The following is a 20,620-nucleotide window of genomic DNA, read 5'->3' on the forward strand; positions in this document are numbered from 1 at the left end:
ATTACAGTGGAGAGGCCTCAAGATGAGGTACAAAGATGCCAAAACTTTACTCTTCAAACAGCGTCAGTCAAATGCTCCTCTAACACTGAAATATTAGCAGCAAGTATAGAGAAGAGATTTTAATCTTCAAAGCTCTATAGAAACATTAAGAAACCCTCCCTGTATTTCCCCGAAGGAGAAAAAATAAGTGAAATCATTCCCATTTTACAGATGGGGAAACAGAATGAGCTGAAGCAGCTGTAGCTTGCCTCAGGACACACAGCACGTGTGAGACAACCAGCATTTCTGTGCACATTCATGTGGGCTACTCAGCTGGCTTGCCAGAGATATGCACCAAAACTGAGCGCAACTACAAATACATGAATTTTCTTTTTTTCATAAACAACAAAAACCACGCCTTGCTTTTGTTCTGGTGAATGAGTGGGATCTTAAAATGTCATTATTTGAGGAGCCTCAAGAAAAGTAATCATTAAAAATTCACCAATATGTTAGTAGAGCAAACACGACTCTTCTTATTTTCATTAATAGATACAGCCTATTTTCAGGAAACAATCCAAAGTAGAATCATCTCAAACTTTAAAAATTTGAGACGAGCAATTTTTTTTCCTAAATCCATTTAACAGAAAGTACACACTCTGCCAGACAAAGTCTAAGGAAATTCATTACATATATATTTCTCTATCTGTTGCCAAGTACAGTACAAGTAAGATAAATATTTCCTCAGATATCTGACCACAAATTGACATCCTCATTATGCTATCTTGTCCCTCTTGGCTTGCTGCTTTTTACTTTTAGCTGTATATACAATGCCTCCCAAAGGTGAAATGTGGTAAGATATGTGGTTATTGAGTTAAAAAAGCTGTAAGGTGCAGTACAGCTATACAAATGGTAGCCTAAGAAAGCGGTTCAAGACCAAGCTTTGCCGATGTTTACATGCCAAAGGACTGAGTGCGTGAAACTATACTGAGCTTATTCCTCATCAAAGCACTCAAAATACTATAATGCACAAACAGATACATGCATCCAGTGTAATCTGGAGGAGAAAAAAACGAAGCAAAATCCCTTAAAAACAGCGAGGAAAAAATCAACAAATTACTAACCGAGTAGCATGAGGTGGAATGATAACAAATATTTGTTGCTAAAAATTATACATATGTTTGCACAGACATAAAGGAGTGTGAGGAGCAGATTTTCCTTCAAAGGAATAGCTATAAAGTAAATGGCTAAAATGGCTTGGTATTTCACAAACAAAGCTCAAAAATATCTTTATAGGTAACAGCTCTATTTTTATTACACCAATTTTAAGCAAGTTACTGTGGGGTTTTTTTTCATCTTCTTCCTGTCACTGGCAAGTTCACACTCTTAGCTTTTTATAATGATTGAGTTTATTTTCCAACCATCAATGTGACAGCAGCATCAACTGTAAGTGAGGGTAAAACACCGTCACTTTGACGAATAGTGTATTTTCCTCTCATTGTCGATGACTGAAGACATCAATAAATAAGGAAGGAGAGCATGTCAGCCAGAATATCACAGAATGAATTGTTGATATGACACTTAGGGATTAAACCTTCAGCCATGAAGTTCAACCTAGCAGAGGGGTCTGAGAACTGAGATAGTTGCGTTTCTTCCCAGCAGCCTCTATAGATAAATAATTGGACGGATCATCAATTTTACAGGAGCAGCTTTACTCTACATGCACTTTAGTTGATGATCTTTGGCCTTTTTTGGGCTAAAATAACAACATAAGTTGAACAAAGAGACATAACGGAGGTAACATAATCTCACAATAAGTTTGCAAACATAAATTGACACCTTTATCCACACATCCTCTTCATATCCTTCTTCTACTCAGAAAATTCACTGATGACAGTGAAACTTGATTTTTAGTTGGAAGGTCAAGACAGTCAAACAAAAATATTAATAAATAAAGAAAATACAGACTTATAAATTACACGAAGACATGTCTCCTCACTTGGTTTGCAACTGAAGGTGCCTGGGACTGGAAAAAAGGTAACGTTAGCCCACGATACAGCTAATTACAGGCCTGATAGCATTCCTGTCTGCTTGCTATAATTGTTCAAGTTTCCCCATGACTCTGATGTTTTCCTGCCAGCTAAAACCTTCATCTATGTGGCAGATTCATGCTTTTAGTGCAACGGTGCTGTATAGATCTTTCCAGACTACTTATAATGCAAATCATTGACGATGCTACTACAGTTATGTGAAAAGGTCAGGTTTCTAAGATATACTGTAGTGCAGATGCATGAATTAAGACCAATATACAAACTGAAGGGTGTTGCATGTTGCCAGTAATGGTGTTATTTCCATAAAATCTTAACAACCTCAATTATTTGAGATTATCCCATCCTTTTAGACAGTATGTACAGACAATATTTAGTACAGTGCAGTCCCAAGCCCTACAAAAGACTGCGTGATGCAGTGCCTCTTCTAACTGAAATTCCCAAAGAGATGCATAAAATTATGTTCTGAAATTACAGCTAAACTATGAGAAGCAGAAGGGTGAATGCATTTACATCATTATTATCTATGTACTGACAGAGGGCAGGAATATTCGATACAGCAATTATCTCAGTCTTAAACAATGCTGTGATGAGCAGAAAAAAAAAATTCTGAAGAAGTACATAACTTAATATTAACAAGTATCAGCCTTAAAGGGTGAATGCTAAAATTCGTATCTCTAAATGTATTCTGCTTTAAAGGTGTTTGAACAAGGTAAGGGAAAACAGCCTTTTCAGTGCTGAACACTTTGAAAATGCTATGTTGTGGGTCCAACAGAAATGGTGCCTGGTTCTATGAGACTGTATTATGCAAACACCACCACCACCCCCCCATTTCTTATCCTAAACCACTGAACATAATTAGAAGAATGAAGACGCTTTCCCCAACTGGAGAAAAAACAACCCCCCCCAAAAACAATTAATACAAACCCGACTTCTCCCATCATGTGTGCAAAAATTGGCACGTGGTTTTCAACTTTTACACTGAGATAAAATCAAAAGACGATGATCACATGAAGTGATCCTTTACACTCCTGAATATGCCCTAATTTGGAATTTGCCTGTAACCTATATGCAGTATTTATTTATATGTACAGATCATAATTATTTAATACATGTTCCACAAAGCTTGATTTCTAATACCTACACACATATCAAGGACACAAAATAAGTTGCGCTTGACTGGTTTTTCTTTTCCTTTTTTTTGCCTCCAGCCATTTAAGCATTTATTTACTTTACCAGCTAAACTGATTTTGAAAGAGCTTTTTCTAATCACTCAAGTCAATAATACTTTTTTCCTTAAGAATGACTAATATATTTACTCAAGAGACAGGAATGATATAGAATGAGCCTCTCCAGGCTTCTGGATAAATAAACATGCATTTTTATGAATTTTGAAGACAGAGTCCTACTTTTTCTTTTCATATGAAAACCAAAATAATCCAACATGGTTTATACAGCACTTTTCCTCTCCAAGTGTACCCTGTGTGTGTGTGTGTGTATAAATACATTTCTGATCGGCAGCGGATATTCTGATATAGTTTAAAATGTGAAAAAAGCTTAAAAACAACCAAATCACGGAGAGGATGCCTGGAAGCATGATTTGCCCAATCCCATCATATGTACAATGCATGCATCTGAGATACGTAATTAGAGGTGGGAAAAGACAAACTAATTTACTCTGGGCAAAGCAGAAGATTGTGTTAAAAATCAAGATGGCTGATCTACAGAATCATAAAATTCCAAAACCCACTGTGTTTTGTGAGAGAAGGAGTCCAAGTAGATATGGAGAACACTTCCACCCTGAGACCCTCAGCCTTGCCTAGTGACTAATGCCATTTGGGGAGTGGAACCGTGTTGACTGCACAGAGATGTCTCATGCTCTGAAGATGTAGCAAAAGCTTATGGAAGATTTTTGGAGAAGAACCATGCTGACACAGGCAGAAACTCAACAAATGGACACTTTTTTTCCAAAAGCCACTCTGTTTTGGACAGGTTAAAAGTTTAGGTTTTAGGAGACTAAAAGAGATAAATCATCAACAGCAGTTTCTGGGAAAAAATGCTAGAAAGCATTAAATGCTAGTTGTTCAGAGGTGACAGCAAGTAGATTTACAAACTTGGAAAATATATGTTACAGGATTTAGAAGATTTTGGAGTTGAGTCAAGTGCTTTATGCTTCTGACAGCAGAAAGTTAATAAAGAAAGTGATGACATATCTTTAAGTGTAGGGACACAGGTAAAAGTCCTATAAATCTACAGGTTCACAGTTGATATATATTTACATTGAACAGCCAATATAATTAGAGACAGAAGGATTTAGATCATTAAAGTTATTAATTGACAAGTACAGGTTAATACAGACAAATGAAGGATAACATAATGGCTACAAGCCAATGGAAAGACAATTTGTAGAGCATTAACAGAACAGTGAACCATGAGAGTTGGTGCACAAATGCCTCAAGAATTTGCAACAGAAAAGTTAATCTTCATGCTGTTAAGTGGTCACTTAACACAATAAAATAAAAATTAGCTACATGCTGTAGGACTAGTTGGCCTCTTCAGCAAATGCCGAACCGGTAGAAAAAGTACTGGCAGTCAACAGGGTACACCGAGGACATCCAACACTTCCAGAGCTGTCAGTTCAATTGCAAGAGAGGATAAAAGAAGTTGCCCAGTGTTACTGTGAAAGCAAAAACCACCTAAAAATATCTCCCAATCATCCAAAGTCCAAGATGTCCTCCAAACATAAAATACAAACATTTTTCAAATTAAAAAGGTCCCCATAAGCTATAATGGATGTTCATGAAATTATTTTCATTGGCCAACAGCAAAAGGGGTCCATTGATCCCGAGGTCAGGGAAACCAGAAAGAAAAACATCTGGAACACCTAATCAGAATTCAGGCTTTGTGCTTTGTTCAAAATAAGGAAGAAAAGATATTTGAGGAAGATGCCACATGCCTTTAAGGACAAACTGGAAGCATTTCATAACCAATACCTCCCATGGTCCAGGCCTATTCCATCCTTCACCAGGAAAAAAAGGCAGAGGAATGAGAAGAAAATAGGAAAAAGAAAGGAGAATGACAATATATGACAGACCTAGTAACTTCACCTCTAGTAGCCTTTTCTTTTTCTAAGGTTTCATACCTATTCTGAAATCCTAACTCACATCAATCTGCTGGTATAAAACTACTCATTTCTCACTAACTGATGCATTTTTTTCTGTCTACTCCCATCACCCATCTATCTGAGCTCCCTCACTAACATCCTCACAGCAACATTCACAGGAGGTGGCAGACTTTGATTCTCCTGAGCGCTTGTCTACATTGAAGTCCAGCCATTGTTCTAGACACGCACCAGCTCAGCAATGCTCATCCGCCCCAAAGTCCTCCCTTCGCACTTTCTTCCCCCCCCCACCCCCTTCCTTCAAAAAAGTTCTAAGGCAAAAGAAATCCTGGCTTAGTGCATCAGTAAGTAAACAACTCGCTACCCCCATTTCAATCACTTATGTAAGTGAAGTTGGGAACCAACCGTCAGTATCTTCTTTTCCTACTACTTTAAGTGCTGCCAGGACGGAAGAAGTCCCTGCTCGCTCTGAGCTGTAGTGCAGGGAACGGATGCTGCTTCATTACAGTACTGCGAACCTTCAGATTTTATTATTGTATTCTACTATTGTATTAACAATCACGGTTGCATCTAAATTAAGTTGCAGAAACATACCCTCTAGAACTGGATCCACAAACCGTCACTTAATTAAACCTACGACTCCAAACAGCACCGAGATGACACAACAGTGATCTTTGGTTCCTCTAACTAAGGCTGGATTCATAGTTACAATTTCATCAAAAATGCTCCACCATCTACCAAGTTTGTGAGAAACTCAAAGCAGTTTAAATAATTATTTTGGCCCCTGCATTACTGGTTATTTCAGTCTTAAAATGTGTAGGCAGAGAGTTGGCAACTTAGCCGCCTGCATTCAGCAGCTTGTGGCTTGTAAAGTTGGCCCTACCTCTATAGCTGATTTACTCTTAAAGCAATAAACGCACTTCAAGACACAGAGCTGAGCACAAAGTAGATGAGACAGACTCTCGGCCAACCAGCAAGCAGAAAACGAAGTCACATTAGGTTTTCAAAAAAGTGGAAAAAGTTTTGAAATGTTAAAATATGTTTTAAAATTGAAGTGTGGAGCAAGAGGTTTTTTTCAAACTTATTTAACTACACAAAACCACAGCATATGACATTTAAACAGTACAAAGACGACGAACAAAGTCTGTTGGTTATATCTGTAAGCGCCAAAACAATTTTATACGTATTTTTTAAACTGAGTCTTCATGACCCATTTATGTAAATGGGTCTTGAAGAATAAAACTTATCAATAGGAACAAGGTTCTTTGCAATATCTCAGTTTCTGGGCATCAGAAAATCTATGAGAAGAGCATACAGAATCATACAACAGAATCATAGAATAATTTAGGTTGGAAAAGACCTCTAAGATCATCAAGTCCAACCAATGGATATCCTTCAACCAATATGCTCCAACTGTTTCAATCTGAGAAACGGCTCCTCGAAGCAAAAAGCAATGCTAACAAGTGAAAACAAAGCCAGAGCCAAACAAAATGACATTTGGGTTTGTTCAGGTTTCCCCCAATACCCTGATGTACCAGGTTTATCCTGCGTCCACAGACCGATTAGACAGTCAGGAAAGCTGGCAATGCAAGCAAAAAGACTGTGCTTGTTTGATCTTTAATACATCCACAGAGCTAAAGAGTGTTTTAACCTTTCTTGCGCTGTTCAGCAATTCATTTTAAATGTGAATGGACCTATCTCCTGCTGTATTCAAATTCATATTTAAACAATGAAAAATAGAAATAAAATAGTGTCCAGACATTAGAAAAATAAAACAAGCCTAGAGGATGATTAATAAATAATGCTAAAATCATTGATCAAAAAAAGTGTAGCAGTCTGTGTAAAAATAAAGCATTCTGAAAACAGTGTGTATGTACATATATATATACATATATATATATATGTAAAACTTTCTTAAACATTGGAGAGCCCACAAAGCAGGTGAACAGCTCAGCAACCTCGAAGCTAGCTTCAGTGCAACTCATTCTTTGAATACGAATTAGCAATGGGTAATCGCAGCATATTTATGAGGCCTTTTGCCTGGTCCTTTTCTCCAGTGAATGCTGTATTATTCATTGCGTGTGCCCTGACCCCAGTGCGCTCCTGTTCTGACAAATCATACTTGATTAAGACAAATCTTTATTAGTTAGCTAGTCAACTTCCCCATTTATCATTTGCAAATCCCATTCTCCTTTTCGGGTACAGTAAAAGTAACTGAAACCATTTTTTCTCCATACAAAATGAAATGCTTGTTCAAGACAGTAAGTGCAAACAGAAGCCTAGAAGTCAGTAATAGATGATAAAACAAAGGTTTAACAGGCATAAATTACAAACGTGGCAAAACTCTAACACAATAGCTTACTTGAGATAGGCTGAGGAAATATTAATTAGCCCATCCTTTCAACATTTCCCATTTTTCTACCAACTAAATCTCTCAAAATCTAAATGCTATATAAAAGAACTGTATTGCAAAGTTGGAGGCTGAAAGTGCCGAGGTTTAAAAAATAATAATAAAGAGATTGCTGAGGAAAGTTATTGTTCAAGGGTTCTACCGAAACAAAAAAAATCTTTTAAAAGTTTATCTATAAAAGGAGGCAAAATGAATTCAAAATTATTCATGAGGCTTCAGTTTCCCTTGAAAATGTAATCTCTCTCCAAAGAGGTGGCAATTTGGAGCGGGAAAAACCCTTTCAAGACAACATTAGTTTATTCAGTGGGTAATTTACAGCTGGGAAACAGTGGGATGTCTAATGCACACCAGTTTTGTCATGATAGTGGTTTTGCTTGCAGAGAAGGATGTTTCTTCTATCAGTACTGTGGAGATCTGAAGCAGCTACATGGAGATGGGGGCACAAGGAGCAGAGGGAAGGGACAGTCCATAGCTTATCGGGCTGGCTGTGGTTCAAGTCCCAGCTCTGCCCCAGAATCTTATTCTAGCCCCTGGAGGGATCTCTAGGAAATGCTGACTTAGCTGTATTTTTAACAGTGGAACTTGACAATCTCAATGGTCCTTTCCAACCTAAATGATACTTCGAGTCTATGATTTGTTTGGTGATGAAGTTTAGTAGCTTGCATATTTTATTACACTTTGAACCTTGGTTTTATACATAATGATATTTATACCCACCAATTAGAATCTGTGTTCATTTGAAATACACAGTAATAAAAACCTGCCCCTAAACAAAAAACATGAACATAACCATCTCTGTGCTGCTTACGCAGCACACTCCTTACGGACTCCTGTCTTCCTCCACTTACACCTTCCCATCTGAAGCCATTTTTCCTTTGTTTACATTTTTATTTTTACCCTGCAGGACCAGCGCAGCTATGGATTTTGCTCCTTTTTCACACACATGAGCTAAGTGCTAGTTATTTCCATCTGCAATGTTGCCTTCGATTACACACAGAGTAACACTGAGAAAACCACTACCTCAATAAACCCACGGTAAGGGAACAGAGGGAACAATGAAAAATGCCCACTGGCCTGGCAAATCACCGTTATCAGCAGGTATACAAAAAGGAAAGAATCCAGAGTGATTTGAAAATCCAGGCTGAGTTTGCAGGTCTATGTATATTTTAAAAAAATAAATTAAAAAAAGTCTTGTACTTGTCAAACAAAGATATTTCTTCCAGAAATTGCTGAGATAGAAATAAAGACTTTCCCATAGCACATTTTTTACAGCACTCCTCAGAGCAGAATCGCATTTTAAGGATCAAGTTAAGCTCTTCAGATGGCGTTTAAGAGGCAGACCTACATGGGGCCTTTACTGCATGTAGACATGATTCGTTTCTAAGGCATCTCTGCAAGGAGAAATTGTTGCAGAAAGTGATTTTTCAGCGAGTGTCTAAGATGACAAGTGTGATTTCTTCTGATGGAGGAACTCAGCAACGCTTACTGGTGCTTCTGGCATCTCTACATTAGATTACCACTATACGGTTTAATTGGGGGCAAACCTGGAGACTTCTAAAACCAAACTGATCCAGAGCAGAGCAGCTTACCACAGAAATTTGTCCTTGGATCCTCCCAAAGAAGCTGCCTGCAGCGCTCCAAGTGCCATCCCAGCTACTGGACGTGGTCTTTGAGTCCCTGATCGTTTGGGTCAGGGTTACCAGAGAGATCACTTCTCCCTGTTGGGTGTTACTTGAATCGCAGTCAGCAGGGACACATGCACCGGCGGTGCCATGAAGAAGTGCTGGCAGCTGAATGGTCTCTGTGAGGATGTCCTAGGTTTGGATCATCTCCCCTCTCTTCTGGGTCTGCCAGCCCTCAGACACGTTAGCGTGCAGGTCCTGCTGCCAAAGACATCAGGTGCTCTGCTGTGGGATGTAATTAACAATTTCGTAGGCCTTGCTGGCAGACCGCCGTTAACATTTATTCGTGTGAATGTTCTGTATGCCGCAGACAGAACAGATTAAGTACATTTTTTTCTTTGCTGTAGCTTATTCATTTCTAGAGGACCAACGCAAGTGAAACAGTATGCCCAGTAGCCTCTAGCCCGACGCAGTACAGAGACAAGCATCTGGATTTTCTGTCTTGCTCGAAGATCAAGAACCCAGGGAGCGCAGGTCAGATCTGAGAAAGGACCCCGGACCGCTGGGTTCTGTATTTGAAATGAAAGGCATGCCACCTATGGGCAGGTACCAGCCGTCCTCGCTGGTGGTACATACCTGTGCCCCCACCATTTTCACATTTTATTGCTGTTGTGGACGCCAGTAAAAAAATAAATAAACTGGATCTTCCTGAAATTTCTTCAAGCAGTCTTTAACGCGGCAAGACAGGCATTTGAGAGAACGCAATGTTATTACTGGTTCGGCCACTACTGTACACCTGGTAAATATTTGTGCCTGTTTCCCTGTTTCTAAAATGGCTGTGAAGGAATCCACACTGGCAGACCACAGCATCCACCATTAAAAGGATTGTATACCTAAGGCGCTCAAATACTGCACTTAGCTTCTTATATATTAATTTTCATTATAAATACTAGTCTCAATATCACTTTAATTAAAAAAAAATCAGAAATTATTTTAAAAATGAAATCTGAAGTGGCAGATTCTCCTCAACTACAGGACATTATGTTTAATCTTATAAAGGATTTCCGAATTATTTGAGCACCAAAATATAATTGTCCCATGATCTACTGAATTGGTAAATTATTGCAGGATGACATTTTAATGCAAACACCCAGTTTACAAACACAACTTTGCTGGAAATTCTCAAGAAGTGTTAAACCGATGTCAGTGTCTCAGTAATTTCGCAGTTTAAAAACAGTTAGAAATGTAATGACTACACTGCACTTGATTAAAGCATTTACAGCTCTAATCAAAAACTGACAGGAAGATCAAAGATGTTAACTTAAATCTCTCTTCTAATTATGTTTAAAATGCCACACCTCAGGCCTGTCTCTCCTCTTCTTTTTCAAACCAAATTCTGCTTAAGAAAGATCTAACACTTCTTAACAGTTCATTATCCAATAAAACTATTCAAAGCTTAAAAGCAATCTACACAATTAGTCAGGACCTCAGGGAGTCCACCGGTAGTCTTTATTACAGGGCTTCATATTAAAACACCTTAATTATATTTGTCAAATGGATTTCATTAAAACCCATCGTCACTTTAATTTTCATATTTTGACAGTGCTGGCATAGCATTATTACCACCTGCCAAGCTACGAACTACAACAAAATTATCAAATTCCTTCAAATACTAAGCAGTTTCTTTTTGTACCTGACCAATGATTTCCCTCTTTTTGGTGAATGCACCATAATTAAGAGGAATAATTAAAATTCCATATTCCAGCGGCACACATGCAAGTTAAACGTACAGTGTATCCGTTGCAGGTGTGTAAATAAGAACCTATATGGATACCTGGTTGCCAGGAGCACATAATACAAAGGTAGGACACATATACTGAAGTGCTTCTGAATAATAAAGCCAAGACATCAAACAGAATGCACTATTATTTAATCAAGTGACAACCATGATGACTTGAAAGCAGAGGACATTTTAACTTCCACTCATTATTCTGTCATTTCGGCACAACAGATCGGGGGATTATGACCACATACTGTAACCACAGTTTTATTTTAGCTGTAATCCATGGAGGCTCCCCTTGACTTTAGACAAACACACTGAAATATAATTAAAATTGTTCAGCCTCTCTACATACAGTCAGTACTCTGACAAAGGCTTCTGATCTTTGTGATACATTTCCCATGCAGGACATGTCAACTGTTGTTTGCTTTTTTCTTATTACTCAATGCAGCAGCAATTAATGGTTTTAGATAATTACCAATAATAGAAAAAACAGGTACCAGCATCTGTCATGCAACACAGTGTGGGCTGTTCATGTCATATGGGACATAGAAATAAATTATTTCCTCTTTTTTTTTTTATCTGAAATACTGTACCGAAAACTTAAACAAGCAGTTTACCAGTATTGTGCTTCCACTTACTGAGCTCAGTTCAAGCCTGATTAACTCCATGTTCTTCAGTGAACATGTGTATGAGATGGCTTTGGCCCACAACAGATAAAACAATGGCATGCAGATTGCGATGGGGAAAAGAACAGAGAATTTCTCTTTCTTTCATATAATCATAGCAAGAAATAAGAAATGAAGAGGTTTCTGCCATATGTCTAACACACTTCGCTGCTTCGTACAAAGGTCTCAAGAGTAATGATCTCCGTGTGTTATGAATATTTTAGGACTTATTAAATGTTCTTGGATTATTGTGGGTGAAAAACAACGGGATTTTAAAGAACCAGTTTAAATGATGAGTAAATATTATTCCTGCTTAAGGAAAAAGACAAATTTAATAATTTTTTAATGTATTATCAAGGAGGAAAGCCTCAGCCTATTTCACATCGTATCACAAGTTTAGCAAAGGAATTGCTGAAGACATGCTGGGCTTTATTTAATTTTTTTTTTATTGCTTTAATTGCCTTTGAATTACAAAGAAATAAACCAGAGTACTTACAAGCAAGGGGCTATGAGCTGACCACAGGTCTCTTGTTTGATTTTTTTGGCAAGTCACCTTATTTCTTTTATCCTATTTAGTCTATCTGTAAAACAGGGGTGAATAATTTTTTCTACTAGAATTCCACTAAAGCAAGCAAGGGCCCGCATACTGTTTAGCTCCTGTTATCAGGACATCTCAGAGCAAATAACCAGAATTCTTTGGTGCCTCCCATTCAACTTCAATCTATCACTTCAACTTTGGGTGCATTTGGGAATTGCCCTTAGAAGCTCACCATCCCAAACCCAGAGACAACATAGGAGATAAGTAGCATTTTGAAAACAATCCCACCCCAAACCAGACTCTTGGCTTGCTTCTACTGACAAGGCGAGAGCCAGCTCCTCTGCTTAATACAAGGATGGAGGGAGGGACAGGGAAGTTTCCCAGATGAGGAGCTGGTGGATGATGAGAGTTCACATGTGTCTTTGACACAAGTGGTCACGCTTTCCCACTTGAAATCTCTTCCTCCCTTTGCACCCAGGATCCTGCACTCTCTGTGAGGGCTGCGTAAGGCTCTGGTTTTGGTTCCCTTCCTCCCCACAGGTCTGCAGTCGATTTATGCCTAGAGAATCTCGTGCACAAACTCATCTACTATTTAATAAGTGACAGATTTCCCTCTCCACTACACTGCCATTTCTTCTCCCATCTCTCTCAGATTCAATACAACACAGAAGTTCCTTGTCCCCCCCACGTCTCCACTCCATCTATTCTCATGACATGCAAACAAGATCATCATCTTTTCCAAACAGCCTCAACATCTTTTTTTACTCAGCTCTTTTTTCAGTCCTCATTTTTCGGCAAGCTGTCCGATTCTTTCTGCATGACATTGATAGGAAACAGCCTGGTCCCATGCATTCACCTTCCTAAAACTCTCTGCTGGGCTCTCACCCTTTTTTTTCTACTATCACATCCTTTTCTCTAGCCTTTTTTAGCGTCATACTGGTCGTCTTTTTCTTTCTAGTCATGCCATTGTCTCTTCCCAGTTCAGCACATTAAACAGCAGCTACATTTCTTCCATAGCTCATCCATTCCTGGTCTGAATTCTCTCCTTTTCTATCAGCGTATTAATTCCTTTCTCTGCTCAGATATCATTCACTTGTTAAATTTTCACTCAAGCACTGCTGCATTTTCTCCTGTGTTGCCCTGATTGCGAGGAGCTCAGCATAAACAACTCCTCACCTCATCATGCTCCTGCAATCGCTGATCTGACCTCTCTTGTCCATTGATATACCATGCAATCGTAATTTCTTCTGAAGTCCATGGAAATCTCAGCCACAGCTACGAACCTTCGTGTTAGATGAATTTCTAATTGTCTAGTCCCAGAACGGTTAAGTAATGGCACAAAATTTAGCAAGCACATGTGGGTATCATCCATGATGGAGGAGGAAAGTACTGTAAGAAACAAGTTACGAGCACTTGTCTTCACCGCTGCAGTGTAGGTGTGACACGGGGATTTGCAATGTACACCACGTCACTGTCACATCTTACCCTCCTAAAACAAACACTATCCCCCACAAGCTATCAGCAAATAGACTGTAAATCCTGTTGTCATGAGTGAATAATTTATTAAATTGACACTATTACTAATAATTACAGAAAATGTGCCTGTTTTTCACTCTTGACAAACAGGAAGCCAGCCATGTTTCCCATTTCAGCTACGATACACAAGGAACAATTCAAAGTGATACTCGTCCCTGGCTGGCACGTATTCTTCATCATTTGAAGTTTATTTGATAGAAATGAGGGTCTACAGAACCCTGCTGACATGAAGTCACAAAGAGCATATACATTTATGAATACTGCATTTACTGCACTTTGTATGCGATGTTTGTTAGGTCTTGGTGCTGAAATCACAGCTCTGAATCTATCTTGAAGTTGTTAAGGATGCGTTGTGAGCTTTTGTTTTCCGCCCCCGCCCCCAAAACAAAACAAAACACCACACCACCACAGCCTTCATGGCTTTAATTATTAAGATTATATTTTCTGTTTTATCATAAATCCCATACTGGGAGCAACAAGCTTTTTCTCTCCTTCTTTCTTTTTTTTTTTTTAGCTTTTTTTTGGTAATAGTATACACTATTGATGTAGGAAGGAAATGTGAAGACAGAACAATCCAGCTGGATTAGACATTTATGAAACCTATTGCCAACAGAAAGCTGTCAAAGCCAGCAATCAAATGCAACCCTGGCTAAAAGAATGGAGACTGCTGTGAGATTTACTTAGAAGAAACTCTTGAATAATGCTTTTATGTCCTGATTCTTCTCCAGCAGTTTTATACCTGCTTGTTGCACCTCCTTCCTTGAAGTTACACCTGGTTTACAGTTGTGTGGTAGGAATACTTTCTCTATTCCAGAATTTACTGCTGAATTTCTGCAGCCTCAATGCAGAACGCCAAGACAAATAATTATTGTTTTCCTTCCAAATCTTAACGTTTATGAAAATGCGGAGTGGCTATTAATACAGAGATCTCCACAATATTCCCAGGAGTAAAACATCTTATTACCGTTTTTTTCAGCTCAGAAGCTGACAGAAATATGCAACTAACTTAAAGCCATACAAAGTCAGAAAGAAGCACAAGAATTCACTACTTCTGACCTTAATCCTACATTTCTTCAAGAACAACCCTTGTGCTTTATATTCCAGCTTTTTGCTGGAAAACTGTTAATTAAACATCAGGAAAACTTGGTAATAAGCACTGTTAAAATTAAGCAACATGAGAAGGTATTTTGCTATGGCAATGGAAAGGAAAATAAGATAAAAATTAAAGAACTGACCGGAATATAGTAGTGAGCAAAACACAATGTAGGGAGAGACATCTGGACTACTGAAGAACAGGATCTCAATCAACCCGCAGGACAAAAGCAAAAACTAAGACTAATATGTAATGAATTAATACAACAGGAAGATCTTTACATTGTACAAAAAAAAGTCTTTGGATTAAAAGAAGAATGACTACAGAACAACAGGGTAACATTTGCATTTTTGGCCATATCTATTCTACAGGCTATCAACACTTCTAAGAGTCTCTCTCCACTATAAAGTGAAAGTAATGCTACTTAATTATTTTCCAGCAATGGCATGAGAATTTATTGATTAATAACCATTTTAAAGCTTTTAAGAACTCACTCTCTCTCTCTGATTCATGTAGAGTCCAAATTTTAATGCAAGAAAAAAGGAAAAATTAGGATTCTAAGACCGTGTAATTTGCGTGATACTTGTGTATGTTCCTATGAACAGAAAATCAACTTTAAGATTGTAGACAGGAGGAGCCACAGAAATCACGATAGATCTATATACTGGAAAACCTTACAGTCAGCCAGTACCACCTTAAATTTTAACCAGAAGAGAGAATTTATAGAGTACTGGCTACTTTCCCTCATTTAAATTGAATCAGCCATTACAGTTAACAACCTTCCCACCCCATACAAATAAATAAAGAATGCTGTATCCATTCTAATTTAAAAACTCTTATCTTCATTAAAAACATAGTTGATTTAGTCAGAAGTTCCATCTATTATGTGCTGTAATGATTTAATAGTGCCAATTAGATCTATAGTATTCCTAGAAATGGAGGAGTTGCAGCTGGAGCTCTGCAGACCAGTCAAACAATTTTCACAGGATATTCAGAGGACTGCACTACTCTATTCTAGGTAGAAGATTAAATTGTAGAGGAGAAAAGAAGCAGGATTTCAAAATAAGTATTCTAATATGACAAACAACTCTTCTTCCTGGCCTTTGCTTTTGTAGAAAAGAGAAGTATTTCACTCTCCTATTCTATAAGTAGCTGGAAATGCTCTGCATATTTTAATAATGACATCAAAGAACTTGCTAATTCAAGATACTTTAGCCAGCCATGTGTCCTAGTGAGAGACAATGCATGAACCCTTTAAAGTATCTACAATACAAAATATGTTCCTTGATAATGTCATTAAGCCATGATGACATGTAGCAAGCAATTGCTGGCAAAGGTCAATAACCTGATCCATTTATACAACGAATGCCTGTTAAAACAGTGTTTAAAGAACAATCGAATGATTGATGACCATAAGCTCCACGTTGGCCATGATGTGCGGCATGCACATACAGCGTGTTCTGCAAACACTACACGTACCGCTAATGCTACGGGGTGGGGGGGGGGTGGGGAAACTGTGTTTTGCCAAAATCAAACCAAAATGTTTAGAGAAAAATGTTCACAACAATAATTAAGTAAACAAAGGTCTGAAATTCTGAAGATGAATTTGTTAGTGCTGGGCAGTAAAAATAGGCAGTGCTTCTGATCCAACTGAATATAGCTCAGTCGGAGAATAAGGTGCTGTGGGCAAAACAGACTGCCAGCATCCTCTAAGCTCCATGCCACAGTCTGTGAAAAAAAATAAGTAACCATCCCACAGGTCCTTATCATTGATTTTTAAAATTGTTCCTTCATTTTTAATTCAAACTGATGCATTGAAATGCAGTTTCATTTGATGCACATTTGAGTCTTGCCAGCTCAAAATCCATTGTCAAAATTCACAGGTCCAATTTGCTGTGTTGTTTAAAAAAAGGGGGGGAGGGAATAATTTCCAAAATATTTTTTTTTGTTTTAATCTGCCAGCAGCCACCATTCTATCAACAAAGTGCTGCACGCTTCTTAGAATTCAACCCCCTTTTCTAAAGAGTAATTAACCTAACAGCTTCTTGCAAGTCATTTTTCTGTCTCATCAGAAAAGCACGGTGACCTGTATGTTCTGTAGGACAGGAACGCTTCCCGAAATTGTCATCTGGTCCCTTCACAGAATTAAGTATCTCATTCTAAAGTGACCACGTTCCACTTTTTACAAACACGAACGATCTTGAAAATCATCAAAAGATATCTATGATCACAGAAATCATAAAATAAATATGATCCATTCAAAGCATTTGATATTCTGTAACTGTAATGGTTCTGGCTTTCATGAGATAAACACACTGGGACCACATTGCGCTGTTGATGTGCACCCTTCAATTAAAGAGCATTTCTGCACACAAGCCAGTTCCTCGTGGAGGTGTTGATTATAAGTGGCATTCATCAGAATCAATGGTATAAAAATAAGCTCCCTGCCATTTTGCCGCATCCATAAACAGGTGTGGCCTGAGCTTTATTAGGTGCCCAGACAAAAAGACACGCAGGGGCTATATCTCAGCATGAGTCACAAAGCAAAATTACAGTCCTGTGCTGCAGTCGTGAGACTTCCTAAAATATGTTTCCCAAGTCAAGGGCAGCAGTCGGTGGTGTTGGTTAGTGCAGGCAGGAACTGGGTCCACCCCTTCCCGGGCCCCGCAGAATCCCTTCTCCATCGTGGTACAACAATCAGACACGTTGCTAACTTGATTTAAGAAAATAAAAAAGTATTCTGCACTGCAAAGCATTTCCATGACTGTTCTTAGAGCTCCACCTTTCCTACAAAACTGCAGAATTTCTCCACAGCATGGTAAGCAGAGTTACACCAGAATTATATTTAAGAAACATTCATACGAAAAGTCACCGTTTCTTTCCCAGCAATCCCCCATCAGTTACAAACACGGCTAAAACAAAGCCGAAAACATTAACGCAGCAGTGAGGTATACACTGATTACTTTCCCATCTCACCCTTGGCAACGATGGAAGCTCAGTCTGCTCCTTAACACACACGTGCCAGACAACTGATAAAAAAGGATGCTAAGGACTCCAAACTACTTTAAATATTGAAAGCTAACACCAATTGAGGAATCTATCCTGTTTCCATCCTGTTTGGCCGTGTAGTTGAAGCCTTCTCTGCCCACATCTTTTTACCCACACAGACCAGAGAAGATTTTTCACCACTAGGCTCTATGGCCGCATCGCACTTTTCACTCTGTGTCCAAAGATCTTTCAGCAAGTCGATTTGCTTCCCGTGTCCCTCCACTAGAAATTAGGTTTTCATCTTCCATCTTGCTCTGTGAAAGAGATCAAGCTATCTCCCATTTTCCATGATACAATCTCTTTTCTCCCCTTCCCCTGCTGCCCTTCTGCCAGGCCGTTCCCACCAGCTCCTCCTCTACCCTCCTCTATCCTGCCATGTGAACGCGAGGCTGCAGCTCGATGGTTTCATTATGAACTGACAAAACCAAAGACTCATCGCTTACAGGCAGGGAATGAAGACACGGGAAGGTTATGGCTCTTGCAAAAGTCAGAAAAAATTAGTGGCAAAGATATCTCCCCTGACTTCCAGTTTCTTAGGATATCATCTGCCGCAAGACTTCTGTGAATCTTTCATTTTTAATTTCTGTGAAGAAGAGGGGAGGAAGTCTCTTTTGCAGTGTCATTGCTTCCCTTTCCTCTCTTCACATGCCCACCAACAAGCCAGACCAATACCCGTCTTCTCCACCAGGGCATCTAAAATGTCACAGATCATTTGAACGTTGGCAAAGTTCTATGCAACAAAACAGAACATCGGAACATCCACCTTTTAATTATTAGATGTTTGTGAGGGGGGGAAAATAAGCATCATTTTCAGGTGCTAGGACTCTTCCACTCTACATCGGTACATGTTGAAAGAAATGAGGTTTTCCTTTTCTGCTGTTCCTGGTGTAGAAATAGGTATCTCTGAATTTTGCCTGCACCGGGGAAGGGGAATGAGTCCCAGCTGGGTGCTTACTACAGAGCCACAGACCAAGAACTTCTCAGAGACTCGCCGTGAAGGCAAGCTTTCTGTGGGAGGATGCGTGTAGATAACTCGTAGCTTCTCTCTGCATTAGAGAGCACTACAATTTGTTGGGTTTGCTTCTCCCCCCCCCCTTTTTGGCCTAGGGAAAAATCCACCTTCACTTTATTAATAGTGAATTCAAATGGTTTTTCTGCTGCAGTTTAACAACTTTTTTTTTCCCCCTGCACAGAGACAAGATACTCTTCTCTCTTGAACCCTTCAACATATTTGTTCTGCATTATTTTTTCATTCGCTGTTATCCCAGAGGCTCTCAATGTTTAAATAGCTCCCTCCCTCTCATGTAAAGCTGTGCACTAATATCGATCAACTTAGGCTGGAAGTTACTGTAAGGCATTTTTCAATAATCAGCCTAGCTGTTCAGAGAGTGTCTTGAATATAACCCTTAGGTAAACAGCATAATACACAAGGAACCTTCCCTCAGCAAGCACCTCTTTGCAGGCTCAAGGATGGCTGCTAATGCTCCACCAGACAAAGAACTTTATTCTGACTTTCTACTCTGCAGGTCAGAGGCAAAGTCACGTCAGCCAATGACGTCTTCATTCTTATGCACAGAATTTAAGTTTCTTAGACACCTGTGTATTTAACGATCTCATAGTCATATGCCCTTCAAAGAAAGGGTCAGACAGTAAAGATACTCTTAATGAGTGTCGATTTACTTTTTAATAAAAAAAAAAAAAGTCACAAACAAAATCCCACTCTTCTAAGAAGACGAAGTTATGCCTGTACAAGAATTTTAAGTACTGGCTGTGTAAAGCACCTTTATCAGTGAAGTACAGTGAATAGGAACTCTCACCTGGCTGAGGGGAGAGGAAGAAGAAAATAATTTCAAGCTAAAACAATTAAAAATAAATCATAAGAAAAGGATGATACGTGCATACTACATGTCAAGTAATATCCACACTTACAGAGAGATGAGTAAGCTACTCTAAATTATTAGGGTTTCATTTAATTCATCCCTGATTTAAAATGCCAGGTTTATTCTATTTTTACATTGCCTCATTAATCAAAAATGGAAGAGGAAAGTGATTGGAATGAAATACTTGAAATCATTCATACATTATGCCTTAAATACCTACATTCACTGGTTACTTCACATAGTACTTAATTCTCAAATGAAAAACATAGGGTGTTTTAATTTCCTCCTCTTAACTGTGAAGCATCAGATTGTGCTATATTGTTTTTATAGCTCTGAGGGATCCTTAAAAGAAAAGTTTGTGTAAACTAAAATGGCAAAAAAAGCCCAATGTAAAAATAGTCCTGGGTTGTTGCTTTGCACACTGTAAAACCAGTGATGTTCACACCCACCAGTGGGCGAAAGATAAACATCATAAAAGTAAATAACACTCTGAAATAGCTGGCTCCTATGAATCCTGGAGACAGCACAAACTGTTTTGTTGTTTTAAAAAAAGATTATGCATAAGCAAATCCACATGACTTTAATGACGATTTCTGAAAGTGTTTTCAGGTCAAGAACGGTGCTGGGGAGCCTAAGCAAAGACCGGTGGGTGCAGCCGTACGCAGCACCCTGCTGGCACTGCCCTCCCTCTTTGGCTCTCTTGGTGGCTCTGTCGGTGGGGCTCAGGCTGGTTCCTGCCGCAGCAATCCTCTCCCTTGCTAAGGAGCAGGACTGGAAGCAAAAATGGTGGCTGGAAGCAAAAATGAAGGCGAGTGCGACCCGGCAGCATTTAGATAGATACCAAAGCTTTGGGGGATCCCCACATGCTTCGTGTCGAGATGCACACAGGGACAGACAGAA

At 38.9% G+C, this 20,620-nt stretch overlaps 1 protein-coding gene across 1 annotated transcript in view; it reads right to left on the reverse strand.

The window, feature by feature from the left end:
* The window catches only part of VTI1A (vesicle transport through interaction with t-SNAREs 1A), a 274,540-nt gene that overhangs the window by 112,572 nt on the left and 141,348 nt on the right, over positions 1 to 20,620 (reverse strand). The gene's annotated exons all lie outside the window — the stretch shown is intronic.

The sequence above is a fragment of the Egretta garzetta genome, unplaced genomic scaffold, assembly GCF_000687185.1.
Source record: "Egretta garzetta isolate BGI_Z169 unplaced genomic scaffold, ASM68718v1 scaffold8, whole genome shotgun sequence".
Taxonomy (NCBI): domain Eukaryota; kingdom Metazoa; phylum Chordata; class Aves; order Pelecaniformes; family Ardeidae; genus Egretta; species Egretta garzetta.